Raw genomic sequence first — 9,583 nt, 5'->3', positions numbered from 1 at the left:
ATTCAGGCTCTCAATGAAAGCATCAAAATGTTGACCACGATTTTTTCCAACGACGAGTAGACGTCAAAATGACAATAAACATTGAATAGAAAATAACGACACAAATAATTTTATAGTGGTTCGCCCCAATTTTTTGGTAATAGCCTAATCCACTTGCAGTTGTGATATATGAAGCCTACACTTAAGATCAGATGGACCTGAGCCAACTGAGTTTCTCAAGTGTAAATAGAAAAATACAAAGTTTCTCTCTCTAGAGAATACAAGCTTTCTCTCTCTATAATCTCTCAGAAAATGCCTCAAGAATACCCCAAGTCACAGTCCCAAAGCCTCAAAATTAGAGAGTCTAAAATTATCCAAAAGATCAGATCCTTTAAATGATGCCATGAGCTCTTTATTTATAGGCTCATGGATCCTACATGTAAAATCTCCCGTTTTGTCGGAGTCCTTGGTTATTTTAACCAACTTTGACTAGAAAATGTATTTGAATATAACGATATGGCTATTACCTAGGGATATTTGAGAGATTCGTGCGGTAGTTACGAGCGATTCAGGTTGAAGTTGTTATTGAGATTCTATAAAGAAGTCACTGGGCAGTTAACTCCTGAGATTCTGACACATCCGGTCAGCTACACTCCTTAATCTGACATAGCTGGTCGGGGGAAACCCCTTCCTGAGGTGATTGGTCGGGTGAAACTACTTCCAGAGGTGACTGGTCGAGTGAAACTGCTTGCCTAGTCAGACAAGACTTCCTCCTAACTAGACAGATTTCTTATCCGGTCGGGTAGACCATTTCCTGACCAGGCAGAACCATCTTTTTCACCAATATCCTTCCCTTGGTTAACATCTTTTTGACCAATATCCTTCCCTTGGTTAACCAAGGGAAGGATATTGGTCAAAAAGATGATTCTGCCTGGTCAGAAAATGGTCTACCCGACCGGATAAGAAATTTTTCTGGTCAGAAGGAAGTCTCATCCGACCAGACAAGCAGTTTCACCCGACCAGTCACCTCTGGAAGCAGTTTCACCTGACCAGTCACCTTTGGAAGTAGTTTCACCCGACAGTCACCTCAGGAAGGGGTTTCACTCGACCAGCTACATCAGAAGGAAGATTTAGCCGACCAGCTATGTCAGATTGAGGAGTGTAGCCGGCTGGATGTGTCAAAATCTCAAGAGTTAACTGCTCAGTGACTTCTTTATAGAATCTCAATAGAAACTTCAACCCGAATCGCTCGTAACTACCGTGCGAATCTCTCAAATATCCCTAAGTAATAGCCATATCGTTATATTTTAAATACATTTTCTAGTCAAAGTTGGTTAAAACAACCAAGGACTCCGACAAAGCGGGAGATTTTACATGTACGATCCATGAGCCTATAAATAAAGAGCTTATGGCATCATTTGAAGGATATGATCTTTTGGAGACTTTTAGACTCACTAATTTTGAGACTTTGGGACTGTGACTTGGGGTATTCTTAAGGCATTTTCTGAGAGGGCTTAGAGAGATAAAGCGTGTATTCTCTAGAGAGAGAAACTTTGTATTTTTCTATTTACACTTGAGAAACTCATTTGGCTCATGTCCATTTGATCTTAAGTGTAGGCTTCATATATCACAACTCCAAGTGGATTAGGCTATTACCAACAAATTGGGGCTGAACCACTATAAAATTATTTGTGTCGTTATTTTCTATTCAATGTTTACTGTCATTTTGACGTCTACTCGTCGCTGGCCAAAATCATGGTCAACAGAAAGTATAAGCCATAAATTCCCAACATTAACTTCAGTTTTAGGTTTAGCACTCAAAGGCAGAGGGGCCTTTTTTTTAATAAAAAAAGGCAGAGACTTTTAACTTTGGTTATTACCGAAAAATCGAAGTTATAGAAAAAATCGAAGTTAAAAGTGACATTTTAACTTCGGTTTTTTTTTGTTTTTTGTAATAACTGAAGTTAAAAGCCCTATATAATTTTTCCCATATTTGACCCTCCCACTTCTCCTTCATTAGTCTGAAATGAAACTCTAAGGAAAACCTCAATAGTCATCGTACGAGAGAAAATGGTTTCGCTCATTTCCCCTATTTTTTTTCTTCTTTTGTACCAATTTTTGCCACTATTCTTGCTAAAAACTTAAATATATCATATACATTGGATTATTTTTTATTTTGAGAGGTAAAAGAGATTCCTTGGTCGTGGGTATGAGTGTGGTCAGAATTAGCAATTTCTTTCTAGATTTTGAGTATTCAAACATGTTCTTGAACTTGAAAATAGGTATGGATCACTAAATCTATGTTTGTATGATTTTTCTTTTTAATTTTTCTATATTTTTTGGATTTATTTTATTTTTTTAAATATTATTTTTTGATAATTATAGGTCTTAAGAGTTGCTAATCTTGATTCAGATGTGTATTTGGGCATTGAAGAAGATATGAATCTTTAAATATTTTTTTGTGTTAATTTTTTCTAAATTTTTTATTAATCCAAATTTAATAAATTATATTTGTAATTTTCTCATTTTTTATTTATTTTTTAATGTTTGTAATTAGTTATTATAAACTCAATAATTGTGACAATTTATTTTTTATTAAACTTTTTAGGACATTGATGTTTTAGTGGTATTTTGGTTTTGAATTGGTGGTGATTATCTTGAAGATTAATTTTAGAGGTGAGTAAGATTTTTAATTTTATTTATTACTATATTGACATACATATATATATTTATAGAATTATAGTTAGGTTATATAAAATTTAGTGGAAATTATGTTTGATAATTAAAGAAGTAGATTTTGAGAATTTTGTGTGCTGTAGTGGTATAAGGACAAGATTATGCATATTGATTGTGTTTGTATTTGTGTTGAATTTTTAAGCACTTACGAAATTGTGATTTGTTATAGAAACAAAGGAAACTCTGCTCATTTTTTTTAAGATTTATTTCATGAATATGTTTTTTATTCTGTAATATGGCTTAGGTATATATATGGTTATAACTAAATATAACTTTTTTATAGCTTATTTTGGTTTAAGATAATTTATAAAATATTTAGTAATCTTATCAAATTTTATTTGTTAATTTTACAGATTGATGGGAAAACTAAGTATAGTGAGATCGACGACCTCCTCCCATACAAATTGAAAGGTTAGCAAAATTCACCACTTTTATTTAATTTTTGAGACTATTTTTGTATATGAATGTATGAATGTTAGTTTTGTGGCTACTTAATTAGGTTAATATTTATATATATATATATATGTGTGTGAATATATGAATTATTCCTTGGATTATTTACAATTAGTATTCAAACTCTTATATTTTCAACTTGGTATAAAATATTCAATTTTAAATTTCTAAAGTTTTAAATTTTATTTATTTTATGTATATATTAAATCAAAATATTTTATTCAAACAAAAAATAAATTATATATATTAAACTAAGATAGATTTATAAATATTAAAATATTATAAAATTAAAATATAAATTGGATTAAAAATTTGGTCATTTAGGTTAAAATTTTGATTAAATATTGGTTTTTTTTAAAAAAAAAAGAATAGAGTTTGGTTATTTGGTAAAGACCGAAGTCTATTCTAGACTCTTAATTTCAGTTTTTACAAAATAACCGAAGTTACCCCCCTTTTAACTTCAGTTTTTAAGACTTTTAAAATCGCATGGATAGACTTTGGTTTCCATTTATGTGAGAACCGAAGTCTACCCCTTAAAAACTGAAGTTATAGCCTCTTTTTGTAGTGGTGCTTATCGAGAAATGTTGATCCCAAAAGAGGGTGTTTTAAAATTTAAACTCGCAAGTGCACGAATCGTTTCGGAATATAATGTTCATGTAAGTACGAGGTCGAACCCATGGGAGTTGACTAACATCAAAAGAAACTATTTCAAACAAAGCAAGAATATTCTAACCTAGTTCCAAATATTTGATGAGATTTTGTTTTAGAAAAATAAAAGACAAGTAATAAAAAGAATCAAGATTAAATAGAAAAATGGTTTTCAAATGAGATATGTAAAATAAGATTATTAAGATATTAGAATCCACAAAATGCAAGTTCAATAGCATTTATAAGTATATTGATTCCCAAGTTTAGATGTAGTTGAAATAAATCACACTATACTTTTTTTTCAAAATACATTTTCTATTCAAGCACAAGTTACTTTAAAAAATGTAGGATTTTTCTTCACTTATATAAGATATAATTTCTAAGCATTAGTTGTGTTACAACCTAATGAAACTACAAAAAATCAAAGAGATTATGTTTAGGCAAAATATGATATTTATGCTCTAAGAATTAGATGTGAACAATTTAATGAAAAACATTTAATCAAAGAATATCATATTTTTGCATAATGAAGAACTAAGTGTAATATGCTTTAACAATCAATAATAGATGAAAAATGCATATCTTTGATAGAAAAATCCATAAACAATATTACTCAAATGGGAAATCAACATACAAAAAAAAAAAAAACTATCTAGTTACATTTTGCTTCATCATCATCTTAATAATCTTGAAAAAAGATTAGAAGCTCATAACTAGATTGAAATAAAAATTACAAAATAACATACTTGACATGCTCTTCAAAAGATGAAAATGGTAGATAGAAAATAGTGAAAAGAAGAGAGAAAAATATGAAGTGTAGAAGATGTTCAAAAGATGAAGAAGAGCTCTTCAAATGGTCTTACAAGACTCTATTTATAGGCAAAATATGGAGATTAAATTAATCAAATTAAAATAAATAAATTGATTAATTTAATTGTGTTGGGAAGTGGTAGGATAAATAGAGTAAGTGTAAGAGTATTGGAAAGATGAAATGTTTGGTTGGGTAAAAAATTAGTGAAAAGCTAGGGTAAAAAAAATGAATTAGGAATGTTTATTGAGGTAAGAAAAATAGGGAAGAGTGAATTGATATTTGAGTGAAAAACATTGGGAATAAAAATGTGAGTTTTGGCCTATTGGTGGCTGTGTGATGAGATGCTTCGGGCTGGGCAAGAGGAGGCAGTTGGCTAGCCTTTCGATTGGGCTTGGAGGGATGAATTGGGCCACGGCTGGGGAGAAGGAAATGGTCAGCTGGGCGTTGGGGTTGGCTGAGTTGGTGTTGGGCCTGGCTGGTGGCAGGCGGCCCAAAATCTGGTGAGAAGAGCAGCTGAATGGAGTGGATTCGGCTGGGAGAGCTTCAGGGGATTTGCTGAAGGAATGCATCAGGTGGAAGCTTCGGCTAGGTGCTGAAGGGTGGGCTGGACGCGTGGCGTGAAGATACGCCGCCACCTGGCGCGAAGATACGCCGCCACCTGGCGCGCTGGTGAGAAGAGAGGCAGGCTGCTGAATGGGTGAGGCATTGGGCCTGGAAGCTGCTTTGGGCCTAAGAGAGAATGCAAAAATGCCACATTTTTTCTTGTCTTGCTTTCTTGAAAATGCCATATTGTCCTTCATTTTTCTTTCTTTTCAAGAGCATAAATTCCCTACAAAATAAATATAAAATAAATTATAATACAATATTTTCAATTATAAAATAAATCAATTTAATTCTTTGAAAATATTAATTATAACTTAATTTATATTTTACATTTAAGTTCAATAATACAACATTTTTTTACCACTATCTTAACAATAATAATTCAAATAATTAACTACAACATTTTACAACAAAATAATTATAAAAACACACAAAAGTATATAAAATTAAATTAAAGCTAATAAATTCAAAAAGTAATTAAAACTTAATAATTTAATTAAAAACTTAAGAACTAAATCATTTTTAGCTTAAAAAATGTGGTAAAATAACTCTAATTTCTAGAGTTATCAAGAAACCTCTTCACAATCTATTTGTATGCCTCCTAGCTTGAGGCAAGATAAGGTCCTCGAGCCTAGCGAGATGAAAGGTCTTGAGGCGAGCAAAGGTGAGCAACAAGCTTGGAAGATATAAGCTGCTCAAATATATGCAATTAGGTATCGCATTTGTGCCTTGGATGACAAGATATAATAGCTTCTAAGGAAACTAAGTCCAACCATATTGATGAAAATGTCAATTACAAGTAAAGCATAATCCAAGAGCAAGCTTTGCTAAAGAGAAAACTCGTTCATATTATGTTCAAAAGGCCACATAATCCAAAAGAGGTTCCTATACCCAAACTTACCCCTGAGCTCGAGATGAGCTTGGAATTCTTTCAGTTGAGTCTTTTAATACCCTTCCTATAAAGCCCTAAGTAGTCAGGATCATTACACTGTGTGTTAAAAAAAGTATTTAACTCGTTAATCAAATCATTTAGACTTAAAAGTGTGATTAGGTTAAACGACAGTTTGGTATTACAAGTTTTTGATCAAAAAGTTGAACTTTTCATTAAAAGGTTTGAATAATTACAAGGGATCCCAAAAGTTTCCAAATAAAAAATAATTTTATCACAAATTACAGACTTAGCCGACCTAGGTGACAAATTTTCAACTAAAGACTCCTGTTCCCCAATATATCTCGACCGTGGCGGCCGAGCAAGCTGAGTATGTACATGCCGCCCCTACAACTCTCCAACTCATGGTTAGTCTAGTTTTCCTTTGCCCTTACTTGCACCATGAAGCACCCGTGAGTCGAGGCTCAACAAGATAACCCAAACAATCATACAAATAATCAAATAACATTAACATGTATTGCATACTCTATAACCACAACCGATTCACACAGATTTTCCAAACAATATACGACTCATGTCGAGTAGATGGATGCCACATCTTTACAATGGCTTCGCCACTATGGCGAATATCGCATCTGCGTTATGGCCCCACCACTACGACATACTTTACACATGTAATGTCATTAATAGCCTCTCGATCGAGCAATCAGTACAAACAAGTATATCAGCTTAAATTCAAGCATAGTAGACATTCAACAATAAATGGTTTCATGACACAGTCATTCACGTGCCTTATAATTGGGGAGCACGCCCTACACTTGGTTCAAGAGATGGTTTTCGTACCTCAAGTCCTCTGCGATAGGGTAAGGCGACAATGAGCATGATCCTTTCCTTCCCAAGCCTTGCGGTATCCCTAGTCACAACATAATAATGGATATCCATCAAGAACTAAACCAATTAAAAGCTTCAAGATTGATTCCTAGCCTCCGGGACACAAATTCTACTAAATCAGGTTGTATAATCATTCCCAAGCCTTTAGGTTTGAGTTCCCGTACTCAAAACCCCCTTCTGGCTAACTTTCCCAATTTGAGTCGTGGAGCCTCTAACTAAGGGTCGCAGCGCTCTACAAGTCAGAGAGCCCCCCATCTATCTCCCTGAACACTCGCTTGGCGCAGCCCACCAGGTGTCGCGGCACCAAGGCGATTCAGAGAACTGCTCTAGCCTCTGAGTTCATGCGGGCCACGGTGCACCAAGAACAGCGTCGCGACGCAACCCCGAGAACCCAGAATTTTCAACATTTCCTTCGAGCCAAATCCCTCAAAATTTACCCCCAGAAAACAACCAACCCTATAATTGAGTTCTAAACTCCTAACAACACATCACAAACAACATATAAACCCCAAAAATCCAAGCCAAAACCTCACCAAACTCAACATCCCCACCTTGAGTTCCAAAACTTAAAAACACAAAGACAAACTAGAATTTTCTCAAGAAAACAGAGTTTAAATTCTTACCTCAGTCGTGCAATCCGACCCTATGTTGTTCCTAACCCAATTCTAGCTCCAACCTCCTTCAATTTCTCAAGCTTTTACTTCAAAAAATTCAAAACTTCACCAAGTGCCCAAGGGAGAAAGAGAGCAACGAGGGAGAGAGAGAAAGTTGAGTGTTTTTTATGTTTATCAATTTTGAAGGCTTCTCCTTAACTTACTAAACTTATCCTAAGGCTTGGAAAAGACCAAAATGCCATTAGCCTAAATCCTTACTCTTTATGCCCTTAAGGACAAAATGGTCATTTGACACCACTTTCCCACTAAACCTCAAATGCCATTTAAAATTTCCAATTATTCCCACTAATCTTCTAAACACTAATATTTTCCCCCAATTATAACTCCTACTCCAATACCCCCGGTAATTCACCAAATTACTAAAATACCCCTAGGCTCACCCCGAACCGGGTATTAATCCCCGATGTGACTTTTCCGGCAAATTGCTCACTAGGATCGTCTCGTGCCACACATCTCAAATATATCCAGATAATAATGTGGTCCTACTCACAAAACACATATATTTATAGATACACCCTCAGCGGGTAAAAATTACGAAAATGCCATTTTTAACAGATTCGGACCTAAGCATATTTAATACACCTAACACATGCACAGGTATTCATATCATAATATAACTCAAAGAATTCACATATATAACCACGATAAAATCATACTAACAAATAAACATCCAATTATGCCATCCTGGAACAGTAATCAAGGTACTGAGCCTTATTAGCAAATTTGGGACATTACACTTCCTTTAGTCCTCCAAGGTCTTGTAAGAGGAAAGATCTTGTGACTATTAATCAAGAATTCCCTTGTTGAGTAAATTGTGGGAAAGTCTATAAAAGAAACAAAAAATGTGTTGCTTTTTTCTCATGTAAGATTGTATCAGTCTTCTTTTGTAGCCATGGCTCACAAAAATACCAAGTTGGGCTCTAGTTCCACCTACTTTTAGAATTCACAACATCGAGCCTTCTTTTAAGATGACTGGCAAGATGACAAGTGATTTGACTAATAGGTTTTGGCTCAACGCCTACCACGTTTTTTACTTGCGAAGGAATAACGAGCCAACCTACCTTTCGAGGGGTAGGTTGCATTTGGGAAGTACATACTCAGGTTGGCGACCAATATCCCTTTTCATGATGATTTTGTTAAGATGATTGATTAATTCGGGATCATGCTGATGCAGCTCGCTTCCGGTGAGTGGATGATCTTTGCTTGCATGTGCATCCTATATCATTAGGAGAATTTCTTCGACTCAACTTCCAAAGAAGTAGGGCACATGTATGCCTTTAAGATGATGCATGTGTTAGACTATAACTATTTCTACCGATATCACCATATTGATCAGGGTACCAATTTTAATGTAGGCAGCTGAAAGCCTAAATTTTTCTTCCTCCAGGAAGATCCTATCAAATACAAGATATTTCAGCATCCAAGTAAGGGTTGCATTTTTGTTTGTTGTTGGTTTTTGTTGTTTTGCCCTGTGTTCTGATTCCTTTAGCTCTTTTGTTATTTCAACTCCTCGCAAGCGAGTGAAGAAGGAGCACACCTTTCCTCTAAAGAGAAGCAATGAAGGGAATCATTGGGCTTGTGGCCTCCTCAAGGTCGACTAGAAAGTCCTTAACTTGTTTGTTCCCTTTTCCCCCTACAAGTCTAAGGAAAAGACTAGTGAGCCCGAGGGGCAAGAAGTTGTGGGCTCAAAGAGAAAGCCCACTCTTCTTAAGCCAAAGTATGTGGAGGCCAAAATAGAAAACTCTAACACGAGCATGGCTTGTGCAACAATAATTCATGTCTCGAGCATTGTTTATGCAATAATGGCTCTTGGTGCGAGCATTTCCTCTGCTACTATTCTTGTCTCAATTGTTCTGACATTTTGGCTTTATTTGGAAAAATGTTTAACTAAATTTAGAT

This window comes from Humulus lupulus, chromosome 8 (genome assembly GCF_963169125.1).
Source record: "Humulus lupulus chromosome 8, drHumLupu1.1, whole genome shotgun sequence".
In the NCBI taxonomy this organism is placed as follows: Eukaryota; Viridiplantae; Streptophyta; class Magnoliopsida; order Rosales; family Cannabaceae; genus Humulus; species Humulus lupulus.
The sequence above is the reverse complement of the archived record's forward strand: the minus strand, read 5'-3'. Positions refer to the sequence as shown.